The 22,535-nt window shown below is 33.8% G+C and overlaps 1 long non-coding RNA gene across 5 annotated transcripts; it reads right to left on the bottom strand.

The window, feature by feature from the left end:
- Positions 1 to 2,503: 2,503 nt before the first annotated feature.
- LOC106079971 (uncharacterized) lies at positions 2,504 to 18,210 on the bottom strand. 5 transcript variants are annotated; one of them, XR_008775289.1, is made up of 12 exons: positions 18,074 to 18,210; positions 17,207 to 17,371; positions 16,566 to 16,676; positions 16,308 to 16,460; positions 15,502 to 15,579; positions 14,042 to 14,193; positions 12,506 to 12,560; positions 10,223 to 10,336; positions 8,434 to 8,620; positions 3,831 to 4,008; positions 2,948 to 3,084; positions 2,504 to 2,684 (listed from the first exon to the last, which is right to left on the bottom strand). It is a non-coding gene; the product is annotated as an uncharacterized LOC106079971 (long non-coding RNA). The 5 variants fall into 5 exon arrangements; XR_008775288.1 differs by having other exon boundaries at positions 16,604 to 16,676; XR_008775291.1 differs by having other exon boundaries at positions 8,434 to 8,617; positions 16,604 to 16,676.
- Between the last annotated feature and the right edge of the window lie 4,325 nt (positions 18,211 to 22,535).

Genomic DNA, 22,535 nt, shown 5'->3' with positions numbered 1-22,535 from the left:
CTGGTATTTACTTTCCAAATCAAATGAGATTTATAATTTATCAATGATTGTTATGCAAATCATAATTTATTCTTATCACTAAATAAATTTACCATCATATTTTTTAGGCAAGCTTGTAATTTTTTGTTTAGCTTCTCTTGTAAACATTGAACTTTCTTTTTATAATATATCTGAAGTCACTTTGAAGTGTCTAATTTCTTCTTCAACCTTAAACTATTCAGATTTTCCTTCTTCTTCTATTAAGGATCATGATTGAATCAAAAAGTGAACCAAATCTCAAAGTGAAGCTGATGTTAATAGACAGAAGATAATTAAGGATAAGAAACTTATCAATGGTTAAATATTTAGAGACTTATCTATGATATTTCACAGCTGTCATCGAGGGTGTGGTGGCTGAGTGTTGAAGCTTGGCATCTGAACATAAGGGGTCTCCAGTTTGAATTTTAGTGAAGACAGGGATTTTGAATTTCTGGATTTTTAGAATGCCCTTGAGTCCAACCAACTCTAATGGGTACCTGACATTAGTTGAGGAGTAAAGGCATTTGGTCAGTTTTCTGGTCCCATGACACTCTCATTAACTGACCACTAACATCATCCTCTCTATAGATCGCAAAGTCCGAAAGTTTTTATTTTATTGTTTATTTTTCACAATTGTCAATGCACAGCACAATTTCTTTGAAAGCCATTCACAGTTTTGCCCAAAGTTATACCCACTTTTGGTTTGAGGGCATGTACTGCATACTTGCTATAGCTGTACAACTTTTGAGTGAATGAATACATGACATGGCCTAGAATGTCCCTGTGTGCCAAATATCTATAAAATATAAAAAATCCAAACTACTTTTGAATGAAAACATTTAGAGTTCAGGCTAAAACATTAGATGGTGGAGAGATTCAGTCTTCATTAAAAGAAACAAAAAAAGATCATCGACTCTGAAACTGTAAGATGCTTCAGTTTGTTATGCTCAAGGCTTGTTGTCTTGTTGATTATAGAAGGACTAATCCTTCCTTAGGTCTAGCTAATTATTCACATCGGAATCTTCAAATAATACAACGCCAGCCCCATTAACTTTTACAAAGAGCAGAAGCAGTTTATTCTAACAAAAGCCTTTATTAATGTTTGAACTAATTATACTGTTTGTAGTTTGAAAGTGGAATTACAACCATTGAAATGGTATACTTTTTTTTGTTTACTTGTGGCATTATATACGCCTGTGTCTAATTAAAAAAGATGCTATACAACCCATTAGTATATTACAACTAAATAAATTAACTTTTTTTTTAAAAAATGTAATTTCTTTATAAACAGCGAGTTACTTGCAATTTCTAAAATTTTTAAAAAATCTTTCAATCATCCACTGGGTATTCTTTTATAAGCGAACACCTTTGTTGAAGCAGTTATCATTGAAAATGATTTGCATTTTTTTCTTCTGTAATAAAACTTTTGAACTATGCAGTATAACATTGTATTTCCTTATGTTGGTAAAAGATGTTTCCAAATTATACTTGCTTGTTAGATTTTATAGCCATAAGCTGTCACTCTTGGTCTCAATTTGTGTACCAAGTTTATTGAAGTGAAATCCATCTGCCCATGTTTTCATCTTTTTCAAAGCTTGTTAACTATTTAAATGCGTCATTACTCTCAGGGAGTAACTAGGTATATAATATTTATTTCACTATCTTTTTAATGTCTAACTTTTTATTTCTCTCTTTTTTTTTTTTTTTTTCAATTTTTGGATGTGAAAGGGTTCATTCTTTGTTTTGGTAGAAAATTGGATGCAGGACCAACACGTTTAAAAAAAAAAAGAGAACATTGTGTTAGTGGTTCCTCTTTTTAAGTTTATTTCATGGGACCTGAAAAAATTAAAATAATAAAATGTTATAGTGCATTTGTTATTTTTTTTATGAAATTTTAAAGTCTTTGATTTTTTTCATGAATTTTTAAATATTTTTTACCATGCTCAATTTAAATTTAAAAATATTTCTTGAATAATTTATTTTATTTATACACTTTTGTAGCCAGTTCATTTTTTTAAAAATCAAATCAAATTTGTTAGACTGTACAATAAATGAAAAAGGTATGTAAGTTTTCGTAAATATTTCCCCCTTGCACTTTTTTCTTCGTTCTGGAAAACTCCATTGGACACTAAAAGAGTTTAGTATTCGTACACATTTGTTCAACACCTTCACACTAAGTGAAAATGCATAAATTACATTAGTTTTAAAGAAAACAGGTATAACTTTTGTTGCAATAATTAGTTTAGAACATATTTTATTTCTCACATGAACACAATACCTAGAATGTATTCAATATTCCTTTTTAATCACAATTGCAGAAATTTAATTTTAAAATACTATGACATGTCATGATTACTTTTTTTTACTTAAAGAGCTTGAATGTATTTTCTATTTTGGCTTAGATTTGTAGATAGCAGAAGTACCATGTGTTGTATATTTTTTAAACTGATGTAAAAATAAAAGGTGATGACAAACTAGGTTGAAATGTTTTTGTGCACTTCACATTTATTACTTATCAGTACATTGATCAAAATCAAGGCTATTTTAATGCCTGCATAACTTTGACTAGGGAAAACAACACAAGGGGTACTACTCTTCTCTTTCTTCTAAGAAGATGACAGATCCTTAGAGCCAACTGCCTGTCTGTATGCCACATCTCTGTAATTCTGTAAAATATTAATGTACATTTATCATTATTTCAGTGTGATGAATTTCATTCGAATAAACTTGTTACGTAAGTTACAATAAAATGTATACATTAAAAAAAAAGGTTTTTGTTTCATAAATTGCATGTTTGTCTGATACTGTTACAGTATTAAATAATTTGGAAGTGTGATTTAAAACTGTGAAATCCAATTCTTGTTAATTAATTGGCACTGGCACCAATAACATGATCTAACATGATCGAATGTTATGAGAAAAAACAAACCTGTTTATATCTCTAGTGCTTAAGGTTGTCATAATCTACAGTATTGATCAAATGCTATTTCAAAATGTAGAGACATAATTATGGCTGTTCATCTTTCTCATAGTTGTGTCTTGCTGGTGACATTTTCTCTTCATTTTCTAAAGATGAAATTTTAAAATTGGCCACATTTAGATCTACATTTCATGACAGAAAATACTAATGAATTTATTGAACAGTCTAAATTTTGATATTAAATTAGATGCTTCTTAGATACCAAAGATATTCTAATTCATAAAATTTAGGAGTGGATCTCATTAAAAACCCATAATAAGGCCAGACTAACATTTATATGTTACCTGCACAAAACATAATGTTAAAGTCAACAATTTGTTATGCTTCTCATGTGCTCATGTGCTTCTGATAACTTTTAAAAGTAAAGTATAGTTCCCTTTCAGACCATGCGATCTATAGGGCAGATGATGTAAATATCATCTCTTAAAGTGGCCCATGGTTAACAAGGTTGTTATGTGGCCAGCACAATGATCAACCGCCGTTACTTTTCCCCAACTTATGTCAGGTACTCATTAGAGCTGGGTGAACTCAGAGTTGCCCAAAGATCCTGAAATTCAAATTCCCAGGATTCGAACCCTGGACCCCCCTGTTTGGAATCCAAGCGCTTTACCCATCAGCCACAGCGCCTCCTTGGGGATAACTTTTAGTGGAGCTAAAAATAGCCCAGAGAAACTAAAATCTTTCAACCACAAACTCTGGTTCATTCCAAGCTATTGGTGAAATAAATTTTAGAGCAAGCTATAAGTAAAATTGTCGACAAAAAGCCTAGATGGTACATAAGAAATAAATTTTAGAGCAACCTATAAATAAAATGTTTTGTAAAACTGTTTACATGTTTTGGATGTTCCTTCAGAGTTGAAGATAATTTACTTCCCAGTCCAAACCTCCCGCAGGATGATGGGGATGAGAGTGGGCAGGGTTTGAACCCAGGACCATCAATAAGTTCGCACCACCAGGCAGCGAGGTAGACAAAAATCCTAGAATGACCACAAATTCTAGTTCTTTCTAGGCTATTGGTGAAATAAATTTTAGAGCAAGCTATAAATAAAATGGTAGACAAAAAAAGTTTTCTGTTCATATTATTATGTGGATTTTTTTTCAGCAATTTATATTTATACTGGGGCATGTCCATTAACACAAAAAAGACAACATATACCATATTCTCACTGTCAACAAAACAACAAACAATAAAATTAACATTAGATAAAGAAGCTTTAGGAAAAAATGACAGCCCTACTTATCTTGGAGTCACCTATGACCCGAGACTAACCTGGAAAAACCAAATAGATAAAACACAGAGTAAAGGCATCCAGAGACTATCCCTCTTGAAAATTAGCTGGCACAGATTGGGGAGCTAATCACAACATCCTGAAAAAGACCTATACCAGTTATGTAAGACCTGTACTAGAATATGGTGCCACAGCATGGGGCTCAGCAGCCCAAACCATTCTAAGAAAAATAGACAAGGTTCAAAATATTGGTCTAAGGATAATGACAGGAGCAATCAAAACAACACCCATAAGAGCTATGGAGGAAACCACTGCCCTGATTTCTCTGGATGAAAGAAGAGAAATAAAAATCCTTTCCCAATTCACTAAATTGGAAACCTTGGAGAGGCACCCACTCAGAACAAAAATCCACAAAACTGGCACAAAAAACGTCTCAAAAGGACCAATTTCATACAGGAATCTCTAAACCTAAAAAAGAAACACCAACTTGAAAAAATTACTCTGGAATCCTCGATACACTATAATGAATCTCCACCCTGGGACGAAAGCCCTCTTCCTACTATAAGGGACCATATTGAAAACATAAAAAGAAAATCTGATTACAGACCAACAGAGCTCAAGTAAATAGTGAACTGTTTTCTACATACCAATTACCCTAGCAATCAGTGGATCAGAGTTTACATGGATGGCTCATCCCATAAAGCCACCACAAATGGAGGAGCTGGAATACTTATCGAATGGCCAGATGGAGGAAAACTAAAAAAATCCATTGCAACTGGAGAGCTCTCTGACAGTCACAGAGCAGAAAGGGAAGCACTAGCACTAGCTGCTACCATGCTAGCAAATCATCCAAGTTCCCCTCACAGTCAGATTGTCTTTCTAACAGACGCGAAAACAACCCTCCAAAGCTTGCAAAACTCTGATTCCCCTTATATTAAAAACCTCAGAACAGCACTTACAAAGCTCAACAACAACAGCAAAAAAACTGTTATTCAATGGATACCAGCTCACATACAACTAGCAGGAAATGAGAAGGCTGACACACTCGCCAAGAGTGGGAGAACAAACTCACAAGTAAACTCTGCACTCTATCCAGAAGAAATGAAGAAATTAATTGTCGATAAAATAAATGAGAAATGGACGAGCTCTCATCCAAATCACAAGAAAGATGACGCTTACTATAAGCTATCCCGACAAGACCAACGTCTAATCTTTCGACTCAGGACCGGACACAACAGAATGCGACAACACATGTTCCGGAAGCTCAAAATTGGAACCAGTGAAATCTGCCCATGTGGAGTATCACCAGAAAATGCCGACCACGTCCTCCAAAACTGCTCTCTCTACCAAGAGGCCCGTATAAGACATTGGCCCCAAATCACCCCAATAGAAAGAAAACTATATGGAGAGCTCCCTGATTTGGAAACCACTGCGCAGTTCATCTCATGTATTGGTCTAGTCATATGAACACTCCAACATAACAATGAGAACGATGAAGAAGAAGAAGAATATTGTGCATTTAAAACTTTTTTTTGTTATTTCAATTAGTGATATTAAGGTATACACTTTCTCCAAAGAGGATTTCTGTTTTTTTTCATTACAAACTAAGTATTCTCAAGCTAAACTTGGATGTTGTGTTTCTAGATATATTTAAACATTTAGAAATACAGAATTGGATTAACCTCACAATTTCAGTATATCTTAGGTGATGCCTAAGATCTAAGCTCTGAAAATTGACATGTAATTGCTTAAAATTAATCATCATTTAAAAAAAAAATTAAATCTCACCTATTGCTGAATTGTATTAAACATTTGAGTTAATAACATGAAGACTTGATTTAATGATTTTAAAGATAATGGACTGCACTTCATATTTCCAATTCAGACAATTAGTTCGAAGTAATAAACTGATAGTGTCACAGATGTCATCAATCTCTTTCAAACTCCATAGTAAGACTGAGCATTTCATGACATGTTCATTTGCAGCTCTTGTTTAGAGATAACAACAACAACAAAAAACCAACAGCTCATCCAGTTAAAGGATTTTAACCATACATATCAATCTAAATGTTCATAAATAAATAAATTGGTTAATCCTCTTTTTAGAATATTTTTCCATTCTCATAGTTTATATAAAAAAAAAAAGTCTACTTCCCCTCAACACTTGAATTAATCAATAAATATTAGGCTCTAATTTAAAGGTTGTTTTTTTTATTTAGATGATTGCCCTCAAGGGAGTTCAACTACTTCTGTGGCCAATAATTGATGACTATGTTATATGCTCAGCACAAAAGCCAACTGGGGGGGGGGGGGGGGGCAAGGTGGCTGAGTGGTTAAGTGCTTGGTTTCCAAACCTGGGTTCAAATCTTGGTAAAGACTGGGATTTCTGGATTTGTAGGGCATCCCTTAGTCCAAGCAACAATTAATGGGTAGCTGACTTTAGTTGGGGAATGTAAAGGCAGTTGGTCTTTGTGTTGGCCACATGACACCCAGCTTGTTAACTGTCGGTCATAAAAACATAACTTAAAATCATGTGTCCCATAGATGGCAAGGTCTGAAAGGGAAAGTTTACTTTTTTTTTGTTCACAATAGCCTACTGTTTTAATTCTCCACCAAGAATATATGAGAATATTATATATTATTTAAACTTGTTACTGACTTTCAATCCATGCACACACATATTGTAGTTTCATTGATGCAACACAGTGTTGAAATTAAGTCAGTTAGACTTTAATGTGGGCATGGTGGCTGAGTGATAAAGTGCTTGGCTTCGGAACCATGTTGAAATTTTGGTAAAAACTGGCATTTTGAATTTCTGGATTTTATAGGACGTCTTTTGGACCACCAAACTCTAATGGATACCTGACATTAGTTAAGGAAAGTAAGTATGTGTGTAAGTTCCCCTTTCACACCTTGCAATAGTGAAGATGATGTAAAGGTCATCTGTTTCTGTGGTCCACAGTTAACAAGAGTGTCATGTGGCTAGCACAATGACCAATCGCCTTTACTTTACCCTAAAAGACGGCCTACGAATTCCAAAATTCAAAATCCCAGTCTTGACCAAGATTTCAAACCGGGTTCCCGGTTTGGAAGCCAAGCGCTTTACCACTCAGCCACAGCCACCAAGCCTCCTTGGGGAAAGTAAAGACAGCTGTTTATTGAGCAGACCAAATAACACCCTCATTAACTGTTTGCCATAGAAACAGAAATCCTTTACATCACCTGCACTAATGATCACATAGGAGTACTAAATGTTTTTTAATCTTAACGATTCCTTCAAATATTATTTCTCATGCTGACCAGTTCATTTGTTTACACAAAAAGTGTTTTAGGTCAGTCATGATCCAATGCTTTGAGAGACAAACCCAACACTGGACATGATGTGCAGAAGGGTGAGAGAATATAAAAGTTGAATGAAATCCCTAAGACCTATGATCCTCAGCATTCCCCAGAAATCCGCTCCAGAACCTTACTTCAAGCTTAATAAAATACTAAATTCTGCAAGTAAGCTCATTGGCAACAACCAAACCCCACTTGGACACCTATTCAAGAAAAACATTGCTAAAAAAAGCTATTTTGTGCATCACAAAATGGATATACTTACAACACCAATCACAAATACAAATAGACAAATGAACTTTCTTTAGCAATTAAATCATTGAAAAAAAATGTAACTTGCTTTTGTGAATTTCACATGTAATGTTTAGGAAAAATGGGTTTTGAACGTATTCATATATTTTCTGTTATAATGTATTGTCATTTGTAATGCACAATTGTAAAAAATTTCCCCATGGATACCGGTAATAAAGATTACTATTATTATGCACTTTTGTTGCTCTTTATCAAAATTTCCTGTAAACAAGCCTTGCATATTAAAAAATCCAGCTAGTTGGCATGTTTTAAGACATATTTCTAGCTCTAAAAAGAAGCTGTGCATTGTCAGAGATTCTCTCACTTGAAGAAAAATAGTGTACTTTATGTTAGTCTCTAATGATCCATCACTAATGAAGACTTTTGTTCTAGTCTAAACCTCCAGCAGGCAGGGTTCAAACCTGGAACCACTAAACTGACAGTCCAAATTTAATGTGCACACACGCAAAAATATATTTTTAAAGAAGTTAACAGAAAAATAATTATTTAACTATTTGACTATCTTTCCAAAGGCTAAGAATAACATTTTGAATGTCAATATTGCACAGTGCCTACCTGATGAATACACCATTTTTTGGCAACAATATGAGATGCAAGGTAGAGACCCTACACAGGTGACGGTATGAAAGAGTTGACTTCGTGGCAGGAGTCAAATCATCACAGCAATGTAAACCTATCAAACAAACTTTTGTAATCGGTGTCTCACTACAGCCTGCACCACACCTTGAGTCATTACTTCCTGCTGATATTAGAAGTGAAATTGTTAAGATATAAATATGTATGTAGATTTATCTTATCTTATATAATACAGACGTCACTTCAAAAAAGAAGATGATTATGTCCTACGCTTCATGCATTTAGTCATGCATATTAACCAATGAACTAAATTCTGCTAAGTCACCGGTTTTCCTGGCTAGCTCATTGGGTTATCGGTTTGTCTCAAAATTAATACAAACTTGTTTCTTTAACATATCAATATGATGTAAGAAAACTGGCTATATTATAAAAACTGGGTAGAACATAATAAGAACTTTAGGAAAAAAAAAAATTATTTTACAATATTATTAAAATATATTACGACCTCAAAAATTCAAAATGTCAGTTATGACCAAGGATTTAAACCAGAGTCCCCTCGGTTTGGAAGCAAGGTTCTTTACCAATCAGCCACCATGCCTCCCAAAGGTTGACATGTTTCCCATGCCAAATCTTAATGGATCAACATTTTTAAATAGATTCTCTCTCCTGTAAACAAGCCTTGCATATTAAAAAATCCAGCTAGTTGGCATGTTTTAAGACATATTTCTAGCTCTAAAAAGAAGCTGTGCATTGTCAGAGATTCTCTCACTTGAAGAAAAATAGTGTACTTTATGTTAGTCTCTAATGATCCATCACTAATGAAGACTTTTGTTCTAGTCTAAACTTCCAGCAGGCAGGGTTCAAACCAAGAACCACTAAGCTGACAGTCCAAAGCCAACCATTTCAAATCACATTCATTAAAATTTATTTCTTCTTTATATCTTAACCTTTCAATTCAGATCTATGTGTCTTTTTCAATACGTCATGGAATCTATTAATTATTGATGGCAATGTCTTCGATTTCAAAGATTAAGGATGCACGCAGTGATTCACATGACTATGCAGGTCCAGTTGCGACCTTCTTATTTTCTAGAACCTTGTGCAGACTAAGCCATAGTCAGCTGACAGTGTATTTAAGTTTCTTTCCGTCTTCAATATTGGCTTTACTTGAGTCTCAAATGTTTGTCTAGCTCTGCAGTCAACGTCCAAGACTCGCAAGCATATAAGAATGTGGTCATGACCAGGGAGCGCATCAGTCAGATTTTGGTGTCAAGGTCTATAATCTGTCTTACCATATTATTTTGAGTTTTGCCAATGCTGCTGTGGACTGTGCAATTCCTGCCAGTAGTTCAAGTTTCGTTCCCTCATCTGAGACAATAGCTCCGAGGTATTTGAAGACTACTGACACTTGTCAGCTTTTCACCTCCTATGCTGTTGCCCCTTTTAAAGCCCTGTTGGCTATTGGAGATAATTTGGGTTCTTTCGGCATTTGTTTGCATACCATATGCTGTGAAAGTCTTGTCTATGTGCATCACCAAGTCAGCTAATTCTTCTGCTGTGTTCTAGTAGCTCCAATAAGAACCAAATAATCCTTTATTATTTTCTTAGTTTATTTCTCAGATATCTCCATTTATTTAAACTCTCTTTAAAATTTGGTTTGATATTACATTAAATAATCAATACGGTATTATTAATAAGTTGATAATAACAATAAGGCTTGTCTTCGAGTGCGAAGATTAATGAGGAATGCAAGGAGACTATCAATCACCTGTAACATCATGCTCACACTCTTAAAGAAATGTGTGGGTGCCAGCTTTCTGCACATTTTGCATTACTGGTGATATTCAGCTTCATGTTTTTTTCAAACACTGACATTTGAGACCTGGAAAAGCAAAACATTTAACAGAACATCAAAAATATGTTTACTAAGTGTACATGTGCTGGGAACTCAAAAAAAAGTGACTTTGTCTGGGATAGCCAATGTTGACTTACTTATTCTAACCAGCAAAAGGGTTAGAAAAACCTTCAGTTACTAATCATTTGGGAGAGAAGTTTGAGTGATGGAACATTAGTCTGCTGATATCAAGAATATGAGTGGAAAAAATTTATAACGTATCACAGCATGCATAAAGCATTCAGGCACAAAAGCTTTTCAGGAACATTTGTAAGGGAGGTGTATCTGTAAAATGTTCTTTTTAAAATACCTCTATTCAACTAGCAACTTCATGGAACATTCTGAGTGGGTGGACATGATTCTCAAAAATGGCTCTAATGATTATTTAGAATTACTAGCCTATGGGCCACACTGGGAAAACACAAGTTTGACTGTTATAATGTTTTAAAGTAAAAAAAAATAAAATAAATTTAAATTTGGCTAGAGAATGAGAAAATACGTATAAAAAAGAAAGCTTCTCACAAATTATTTCAAATGAGTTATAGAAGTCAATATGTTTTTTACTTGCTTATATGGATGCCTACGCCGGATATTAGGAATTAGCTGGCCAGAAAAGATAACTACTGTCAATTTGTGGGAGAGAACTAGACTAAAGTCCATAGCCCAAGACATCCCAAAGTGAAAGTGGAGCTGGGTAGGACACACCCTGTAAAAACCAGCTACCAATGTTGCAAGACAGGCACTTGATTGAAATCTGCAAGGAAAGAGGAAAGTGGGCAGACCCAAGCAAACCTGGAAGAGGTCAGTCATCAGTGAAGCTGAGGGTACTGGAATGACACAGTAGCAGATGAAGAAAGCTTTAGGTGGAGAGGTGTGGTTGCTCTCTATGCTCCCCCGGGAGTGCACAGGATTAAGTCAATTAGTCATATGGGCAGCAAGCATTATTAAAGGTACGTAGAAATATCTTTATAAAAATCTAGATTACAAAATATAGAGAAATGCCCCCCCCCCCAATTTTTTTCTCTAGATAATACCCAGTATAACAGCATATTCAACTAATTGAATCTATTCTATAATAATTAAAAACAGCAATAAATTGCTGACTCCCAGGACTACATTAGTAGGTGTCTGCCTAATCTGCAAAATTCAAAATCAATTTCTGATTATATATTGTCATACATACATCTTTTAAGAAGGTTGGTAAGAGCATTCTATTTTCAAACAGTCACGTGTATGCCAGATGTTCCCACATTGTGTTGGGGCCCCATCATTGGTTTGTAGCAAGTAAACATAACCTACTAATTTTCTTCTGTTATATTTTAGGGGAAAATAATTCAATCTGCTTTAAGATAACATTAAAAAGCTTGAAAAAACCTTCCAACAATGCTTACGAGAAATAGAATGTATTGCTTAGTTAATAATATACTTAAAATATCATCTTCAACTATCAATTCAAATTATTATACATCCTTCATATACCCTCAGTTCTAATGAATAAACCTGACCTTAAGCAGAATAAGAATGGAACTACCATAAGGTGAAAAAAGTACAGACGTTCATCAACAGATGTCTGAGAAATACAAGTATGGCAAAGTAAAAAACACCAAACTGTGGGAGATGATTGGGCAGAAAAATATGGCGGTGCAGATCTTAGAGAGGAAATGGAGATGGAGTGGTCACACCCTTAGAAAAAATACCAACAACATAGCTAGACAGGCCTTAGAGTGGAACCCCCAGGGACCAAGACATAGAGGAAGACCAAAAAGAACAAGGCAGTGCAGTATACTAGAGAAAGCCGAGAGTACAGGAAAGAGCTAGGAAGTCATTAAAAAACTAGCGAGAGACAGTGGAGAATAGCATGTTTTTACTGAGGCCCTATGTTCCATGAGAAACTCTCTTTGATTCTCTGTCTGCTGTTTCATTTCCATCTAGGGCCACATGGGAGGGGATCCAGATGAAAGATACATCCCTATGGTCAGATGTTATTTGGTCTAAAAGGGCTTAGTTCTTTAAGCAATCTAGCCAGGAAATCAGCAGGTCAAGAAGCTTTCTTTGGTTTTATGCTAGTTAATAGTTTTTGGATCCCTTTTCCTTGTATATCTATTTCTTCTATATCTTCTTGGTTTAGATTCATTCATGTCTTTACAGAAAACTTACCTTGCTTGGATGTTCTTTTCTCTCTCAACTCTAGGTCAATCACACTGTGTCCATACTTTTGATGTAAATTGTGAACCAGAAAACACACAGAAACAAAAAAAAATTCATTTATTAAATATATTAGTCTTCTTCATATGTTTGGAATTATAACAATTGTATTTGCAATCATGGAGTATTTCTTATTTAAAAATAAAAAACAGTAAAGTTTACCCTATCAGACCTTGTGATCTATAGGTCAGATGATGTAAAGGTTGTTTGTTTCTGTGGCCCACGGATAACTAGGGTGTCAAGTGGTCAGCACAATGACCTACAGCCTTTACTTTACCCAACTAATGTCAGGCACCCATTAGAGCTGGGTGGACTCAGAGGCGCCCAAAGATCCCGAAGTTTTAAACCCCAGTCTTCACCTGGATTTGACACCAGCACCTTGGTTCAGAAACCAATCGCTTTACTGCTCAGCCACTGCGTCTCTATTTTCAAATAACCCTTGTTTAATAATGTTTTGGGTCTTTTTGTACTTATTCTTTATGTTTATTCTTTACCCTTTTACATAGTAAGAAATTCTTGATTGCACTAATTACACTATCTATCTTAATTACTGGGAGAAGGAATTGATTTTAAAGAAACTAATTATCTAGGTTATAAATCTTATACTGTAAGACTGAAACATAAACAAGAAAAATATAAAAAATATTTTTTTTTCAAAAAGACAATACCTCCTTTATAAAACTTATTGAGCGATTATTTTGCTCTTAATAACTGATGAATGTTAAATTAAAAAAAAACATTTTTTACCCTGCAAAAATGTTGTGTACTTTAAGTACAATCTGTAAATTGAAACTTGAATACTTTAATTAAATAAACTCTACAATTGTAACTATTTCTTTGTGTCACAGCATTTAATCAAATGTAATAGTTTCATGAAGGCTAGACACACCCCCTAAATGAATATTACAACCCTGAATTCTATAATTATTCTTCTCTATATAGTTTTTCCAATAGGTATCTTTTTTTTCAAAAGCACCTAATATGTCATATGAAATCTTGAGTTTTACAGCCTAGCCAGCACTACTTGAACACATGAGAAAATGGCATCATGCTAGTTATTTTTTTTTACTGTAAACAAAGTTAAAATGGCTAGTGACACTTATCAATTACTAGTACTCATTATTAGGATCAGATAATAATGGCAATGTCTTTGATTCATAAGATTAAGGATCAGATAACCTTAGCTAAATCAGACTGCATGAGCAGTCAGTTGCTAAGTGGAGACGAGCACTTAAGTAGTGATTCAAGGACATTTATAACTTGACCCACCTCTAATAATTAGGTCTACCTAGCATTCTAATTTTTTTTTTTTCACAATAGTATACATTTATTCTTATTGGTTTTGAAAAATATATGATATTAAAGAATAAGATATATTTATATTTCGTGTCAAAAACTTGGTCAACTAGGAAAGCTTCTAAGTTGTAAAGCAAAAAAAGGCAATTGTGATGAAAGAAAGAAATATTAAACAAACTAATTCAAACTTACATTGACAATGAGGTTGCTGTCTGTTTCAAGCATAATGTCATTGACAAATGGAGCCATTCTGGACATTTTATTAAATTTGCCTTGAGAGCATCAATATTTATTTCAGTTATTTCTGATGGTGGTGTTTGATTCAGTGGCAATATCCTAGCAGTCTGAAGAAATGCAAGTAAACTTGTTGGCAAGCCAGTGTGTTGGAAAATCAAAATTACACTTTAGTTACAATTTTAGCTTAAGAAAAAATCAAAAAGCAGATAAACATCACATTCAATACTGTTACAAAGAGCAACTTCTAAATTCTTGTTATAATGTTGAAAGGAAGACACAGAACCTAACCATTGAAATAATAACTTTAAATATACAAAACCAAACAATAGCTCTTCTAAGTAAAATACAATGCAATCTATGGGGCAGAGGATGTAAAGGTCATCTGTTTCTGTGGTTCATAGTTAACAATAGTGTCGTGTAGCCAGCACAACGACCAACCGCCTTTTACTTTTCCCAAACTAATGTCAGGTATCCGTTAGAGCTGGGTGAACTCAGAGGCGCTCAAAGATCCCAAAATTAAAATTTCAGGCCACTTGGCCACCGTGTCTCCAAAATATAAAAAAAGTGTATTTATTGAAAGAAAATATTACATTTAAACTTGAACCATAAATGAGTCTCTACTCAATTTATCTACGCTTTACATATCCCTAGCAAGAAGCCAGAAATGTGCACAATTTTCCTTTATTATTTTGGATGCACTAATTTTAAAGCTTAAGAAACTTTAAATTTTATCTTTTAATTTCAACATCAATCACATTTACACTTTTACAAAATGAGAGGGTGAAAAATGTAAATAGCATCTTATCTTTGTTTAGTTTCTTCAGAACTGAAGATTATTACATCCTAACCAAACCTCTTGCAGGATGGTGAACAGGGTTCAAACTTCAGACCATCTTGATAACAGTCCAAAGCACATTCAACCTTCGAACCATCTTGATAAAATAAAGACTGAAAAATTCTTCTATAATTTCTACCCCATTGACTATGTGCAAAGCTTGAAAATTTATCCATGTGAAAAAATTTAACTAACATCATTGAGGTAGAATATCAACTTTTATAGAAAGCAATAAATAAACTATTAATAGTTTGTCAATCTTTTAAGGTGAGAACACTTTTGTCATCAAGGTATCCCAGATGCATTTCTGTGTCAGCTCATTTGTCAAGGGTAGGTTACAGTCGCTGGTGCCCCCTTTACTTGTTAAATCTTTTGCTCTGTTCCATGAGCACATGTACAGGAAATGTATAGTTTTTGCAGTAACCCAACAAATGGTGCTATCAGTATTAAATCTTCTCTGAACCAATTTTTAGGAATGCTTGTTATGTTAAACATAAAAAAAAAAAGTATTTTAAAATGTGATAATATGTTCAGATAATAAATGATAACTAAAAATAATAAATCTTTATACTTTACTTACCTTAGAAAATGTAGTCAGTCCTGCACCTGGTGATTAATTTAACTCCTCATTAGAAAGATGCTGAAGATGACAGAGCCACTAAAAAATAGTATGTAAATTTAGTTATGATTTTTTTTCAATGGCCAATTGTTTTTATAAAAGAAAAGATTCAAAGTGAAAAGAGAGAAAGGCATATGTAGAATGTACTATACAAAGTTTAAGAGTTCTTCAAATGTTGATTAGTGAAAGCAATTTTACTTAACAGAGCCTTAGTTCATTGTCTGGAATAAAATTGCTGAATACTTTATTTTAAAGATTTTGATTTTAACTGAAGATGATTTAGCAATTAGCAATCATCTAAATAGGTAGAGAATTGTGTTGTAATGTCTGAACGTTTACAAACAATTATGTTCATGAAGGGGATTGTGAACAAAATCATCTAATTTCTAGATACATCTAGTTCTAAATTACAAATCTATACAATGAAAAAAGAATATATATATATATATAATATAGATACATAAGGTTACCAGCAATGTCGACTCAAGAACTAATTTTATGTGGGCAGAGTATATTTTGTGAGGCCACCTTGTAGCACAAAAATAAAAGATTTTGTTTTAAAGAATGGGCATGAAAAGCATTAAATTTATATAAAAGAATATAATGTGACTTTAAACTTGAAGAGAAAAAAAATTAATAAACTCAAATTTTATTCAACTGAAATTTTCTTCTTTTAGTCTTAAAGAAATCCATTATTAGAAAATTGTAATTCATTTTAGAAGCTATTTCTGCTTAACAGGTGAAACTGGCAAAGCTTAAAGTCTTACCTGACCCACTGTGTTTCTTATATGGTCTTGAGTTTGGTTTTACTTTTGATAAGCTCAATCCATCTGAGGCTTTCAATTTATTTTCTGTTATGTATCAGAGTACCTGTTAAACATCTTTAATGAAATTCCTCAGTTCCTTCAGAGGTGTAGAATCTGGCAAAAATAAATCAGTGGAACAGTTGATAAATAAAGATCGGAAAGAAGTACTTAAAATTGGTACTTAAAACAATATTACAAAATTAGAGAGTCAGATCCGACCTTGTGACAACGGAACTAACTGAGATATGGGCTCCCACCTTGAGTACTGCATACTGCCTGAATAGTCCTACCCAAAACAAGGTGCTCTCTTGGACAAACTCCATTGGATTCCTGTAAATTAAGTACGTTTATCAACTACAAGGTGGCCACACTTTGTCAGGAGAGCATGTACAATAAAAAAATGCCTTTGTGACTTATTGAACTGATCATTTGATACATGTCCCTTAGAGAGCACTGTGCTCCAAGGTCACAACGCTTCTATTTCTGGCTCCTTTTTCCCTCCAACGTTTCAGTTTGCAGGTTTTATCAGTGCATAGACGAAAGGTCTGGTACTCGCTACCCCTTTTAGCTTATGGACATGCTTCAAGAAGAACCCATCTGTTCAAAACTATTTTTAACTTTCCTTGTTAAATATAATGTTTATGTCAGTTATCTTAACATAGTGCCATAAGAGCTAGCTCATTATGTCTTTTGAACAGCGCTTTAATTAAAGTATTATTATTAAAACTAAGTTAATTTGGGATCAGGTTTTGTAATAAACAACAAGTAAACTGTAAAAAAAAGCCTTACAGTGTAGGCCCAATATAAGAAAACATGTCTGTACATTAAAAGCTGTAAATCTGTTGTATTTAAAATCATACTTCTCTCAGACGAAATGACTTTTTGCAGTAACTCAGGTGTGAAATTCCATGCACATTTTCTTGAAATGCTTCTCACTGTTTCCATGGAGATGAATATCTGTATCCATTAAGTAAGCCAACTGTGCATTGATCATTGAAAAAGGCTCTTTCAACATAAGCATTTACCTAAATGAGCAAAAGAAAAGTTATCTTAAGAAGCTTTTCCCATTTATTTATTTATTTTTTTAATAACCTTGCAGCAATGATCATAGTGATGTATGAACAGCCATGATCTGTTTAATGAGATTAAAGTAAAGTAAAAAAATCCCTTTCAGACCTTGTGATATATAGTCTAGATCTAATATAGGGTGGAGGCGTGGTGGCTGAGCGGTAAAGCGCTTGGCTACCAAACCGGGGTTTAATCCTGGGATTTTTAATTCAGGATCTTGTGTGCCTCTGAGTCATCCAGTTCTAATGGGTACCTGACGTTAGTGGGGAAAAGTAAAGGTGGTTGGTCATTGTGCTGGCCACATAACACCCTCGTTAACCCTAGGCCACAGAATCAGATAAACTTTACATCATCTGCCCTGAAGACGACAAGGTCTGAAAGGGGAACTTTACTTTTGACTTAAGATAGGGTCATCTGCTTCTATGCTATATATGAGCAAGTTTGTGTATTTTAACATGTCGAAGATAAGAAACTTATAGTAAAAAACCGTTCAATTTTACATTGTTTACTTTAGCTAGGCCAATGCCTGCATGGAGGACTTGGCATAGTAGCCCAATAAAATATACAGATCTAGATTCAGTGATTCTAGATCTAGTGTTGATGTAATATATTAATACCATTATTTATTACAAATATTTTGAAATATCAAAAACTCATACACAAAAGACATCACTTTTTTATTGTTTGTAAGTCTTTTGTTTTGATGTTTGAAGTAAGAAGATGTAAAATATATCAAGGTTTTGGCACAGCGCATCCCTGATTTTGGATCTAGATCTAGTCTAGATAAGTTCCTGCCTATTGTTTTGTTTCTCTGAAGTAGATGACAGTTTTTAAGATCAAACCAGGTAGAAGTAGATCTACGTACCGTAATGCTATTATTTTTACCTCACCCCGAAACCCATTTAAGAGAAAATGACTAGATTATGCGCCTATTTAATCATACAACCATAGGCTGATGGGCATATCAAAATAAGCTTCCATTCATCTATTCAGTGCAAGACTGGGTATTAAAATCGGCCCGGGCATTTCTATACAATCCGTGCCACAAATAATGTTTTGTATATCATATGATGGACATCCAATTCTAGGTGACGAGTAGGTCTAGCTGCCCTCAAAATCATTCTGGTATCGATAACTGAACGCATGCATAAAATGAAACTCTGTATCTTTATAAGAAACAATGTAGGTCGTATGTTGCTTTTTAATCGCTAAAAGTGTGGGCCCTAAAAGGATGAAGCCTACTAGTCACTAGTCACATTGTCTAGGAATGTAGACTATTACATAATTTCGGAAAATTTGTTAGATATTACACTGTAGAGTTTATAAAAGACACTTTTTTTTAGCCTTTTACAAGAGAATATTATAGACTCTAAACCTATAACATTTTAATACGTTCTAGATATGGCAGTCATGAGTCTCAACCGGACCATTTGGGTACCGGCCCACCGGCATTAGCCCAAATGCCCATATAGCCAGTCCGCTCCTGCATCTATAGAAAGACATTCCAATCACAGTTATACTGTTACCTCTTTAACAAATAAAAAAAAAAAGGAGGTGCTCTTCACTTTCACCTTATTATCCAATGAAAGAAAAAAAGAGCCGGCTGTCAATTTGAGGCCAGAGACCACACCCACTGCAGGTGATCACAGCAAGGAGAGTACCGTGAGGCAAACACTTTGCATCTAATGACACAATGTCAAACGGTAAAGAAACAGTAAAGAGAGAGAGAGAGAGAGTCATGTAAAGAATTATAAGTGTAAGTTGGGGGTTAAGGAGTAGGCCTATATTAGGCTATAGATCTACAAAGATTTATTTGTCTGTCTCTACATATAGATTAAATACTAAACGGGTATTTTGCAAGTCTATTCTAGACAACATTTAATGTATGGCAGATATTAATCTCACCTCACCTCTCCCTTTGTCTGTTGGACCGTTGGGGCACCACACCTGTCAACTGTCTTTCTTCATTCCTCTCTGTCCTTTGCCTTGGATAGAATTTCATTCGCTGTCCATTCTCTGATGTTGTCTTCCAACACGCTTAAAATTACTCTGTCTTCTTATTCTTCCTGATAGGCCATATTGTTCCCTGAAGGAAGGACTTTGCTAGCACTGAGGACTTAGTGATCTGGCCATAGAGTTTGAGTTTGCGTTTTTTTGACTGTGTTTCTTAATAAGTGACACCTGTAGCATCTTAGTTCAATCTTAAAAGAAAACATATAATTTTTCTGCAATAAATAATTGGTGAATGTGATTACGTTTTCCATGAAAAAGAAAACACAAAACCAAGTTCGGTGTAGATGAATGAACTGGTCCAATTTATTTTTAAATAAAACCTTAACTGTCAATGAGAAGTATGAGCAAGAATAGCCTATACCAGGGGTCAGTAACCTGCGGTTCGCGAGCCACATGCGGCTCTTTGGAAGTTAGGCTGCGACTCTTTAGTTCCATAGGTGTTAATCACCCTGAATTAGAGAACGACAAATGGTTGTAAAAATGTTACTTATGATGGATATATCAGCAAAAGTAAATGAGATGAATCTCAAACTACATCAAAAATGGAAACCAAGCCGATGTTTTGGTTGAAGGTAAGAGCTGTGGCTTCCCAGCTCTAATGGGTACCTGACATTAGGTGGGAAAAGTGAAGGCGGCTGGTTGTTGTGCTGGTCACACATTGGCATAGCTAGGGTGCCTGGTGCGGCCGGTCCTCACGATGCCCCCTCACCCCAAACAAAAGTCTTTTTTTTTCTCCAAAAGAAATGTGTATTTAATGTTAAATTATTGCTAATTTGGAAAAAAAAAATCTATTTTACAAAAAAGATACTACAAATAAATCTTAGTGCTTTCTTACTAGCAATTCTAGCAATTTATCAATAATTTTATCAACATCTTTTTTTAGCGGCCCCCGTAAAGTGAAAAGACGCTATTAATTTGTTTTGAAAGTCCGTCCGTCCGTCCCGTTTAGACTAGAAAAGATAGTGAAAATCCGACATCATAATATTTTAGACCATTCAAAGTTCTGATGCAATAGCTACTTTTTTTCTTTTTTGAAAGCGAAAAATCTATATTTTTAAGTCATTTATGCAAGCAGTTTTTTTTTTAAAATAAAAATACACCACTTTTACAACTATTCACTATTCATAATAAAGAACATGGGAGGCTCGTTTGTGGGGGAGATTGGTATGTACCATATTTTTAACTCATTTAACCAAATGGTTTTAGATTTTTTTTTTTTTTGTAAATTTTTTTTTACATTTGTATTGCTAAGTTATGTAATTTCTGTCATACTAACTACTACATTAACACACACAAAAATGTTTACTTTTTTTAAAGAGAAAAAATCTATTTAGTGTGCATATAAGTTGGACATAATTTAAAACAACAATTAATAAGTAGTTTTTCATATTATCGTGTGAACGGCAGCACTGTCTCATTGTTGTAGAACACTGAACTAAAGGGGGAAAAAAATGTACGGATAGGTTTTTTTCTTGAGGATTTGAATAAGAGATTGGCCCTTTACAAAACAATTAGATCAATTAGATATTAATTATAAGACATCAGTTAGGCCAGGTTCACATTTAACTTCACATTCACTTTCACCTATCCCTTGGTCTGTTGGACTGTTAGGGCACCACACAAGATCTGTCAACCTTTTTTCTCCATTCTTCTCTGTCATTTGTCTTTGATAGAATTTCTTTCTGATGTTATTTCCGAAAATATTGAAACCTGACTTTTTACCTGCCTGGGTGGACCACTTCGGGGGCTGACTTTGATTTTGTGTTTCCACACACACTTTCTTTGTAACCTAAAGACAACATGGAAAAACCTTCTCCCCCACCATGTGATTTGGTCCCCCCCCCCCCCAAAAAAAATGTAATTTGATCATTGCGCTCTGAGCAAGCTATAAACATGAAAGTAGCACTATATAAAAGCAATAATTAGTATTATTATTCCGTGTAAGTGCCGTCGCTTCAGCTAAATGGACACTGATGTTGACCCCTTTATTGGAACGGTGTTGAGGATAATTGGTTCTTTCCCCACCCCGAGTGAGTTGAATCCTCCAAAAGTAACACCAATCATTGAAATCCGGTCGTCTGGTATGTTCTCCTAACTAACGCTGTCTCATTGTTGTTCGCATGCGCCCCTTTGTGAGTGTGACAGTAGAACATTCCGTCCACTACGAGCTTGGCTTTGGAATGAGGAGGGGAGGGAGGGGGGAATTAAAAAATCCCCCTGACCCTACTTGAAGGGGGGTCCCCAAATGCTGTTTTTTTTTCACATTAAATATTAAATATTACGCAAAATGCAGTGGCCCCAAAAGAGGTCAATCCCTCCCGGAACCCCAAATGGAAAATTCCTAGCTACGCCCCTATGGCTGAACCTTTGAAAAATAATCTTTTTTTTTTAATCTTTCGTTTAATATATTTTTAAAAATCTTTTATTTTTATTTTTGTTAACTGAAACAGAGAAAAAGAAAAAACCCAACAACTAGATGTACATTGTAAAATATATTTTTTTTTCTTCAGTTTTATTGAATTTAACTTTAATCATTGTAATGGAAATTTAACATTTTATTAAAATTATAGCAAATATTATTAATAAAATAAAAATGCCAAAATACATAAAAAAATAGTCCTGTTTCCAACTTTTGTATGTTTATAAACAAAATCCTTTTTTTTTTAATTAATTGATTTATATTTATTTCACAGTAGGTAAACTGAGATATAGATGTATAGATAAGATATATATATATATATATATATATATATATATATATATATATATATATATATATATATATATACATATATATATATATATATATATATATATATATATATACATATATATATATATATATATATATATATATATATATACACACACATATATATATATATATATATATGTATACTCATATATACGTATATATACATATATATATATATATATATATATATATATATATATATATATATATATATATATATATATATATATACATATATATATATATATATACATATATACATATATATATATACATATATACATATATATATATATGTACATATATACATATATATATATATACATATATATATGTATATATTTCAATATAAT

Source organism: Biomphalaria glabrata, chromosome 16 (assembly GCF_947242115.1).
Source record: "Biomphalaria glabrata chromosome 16, xgBioGlab47.1, whole genome shotgun sequence".
NCBI lineage: Eukaryota > Metazoa > Mollusca > Gastropoda > Planorbidae > Biomphalaria > Biomphalaria glabrata.
This window is presented reverse-complemented; position numbering and strand designations above follow the sequence as displayed.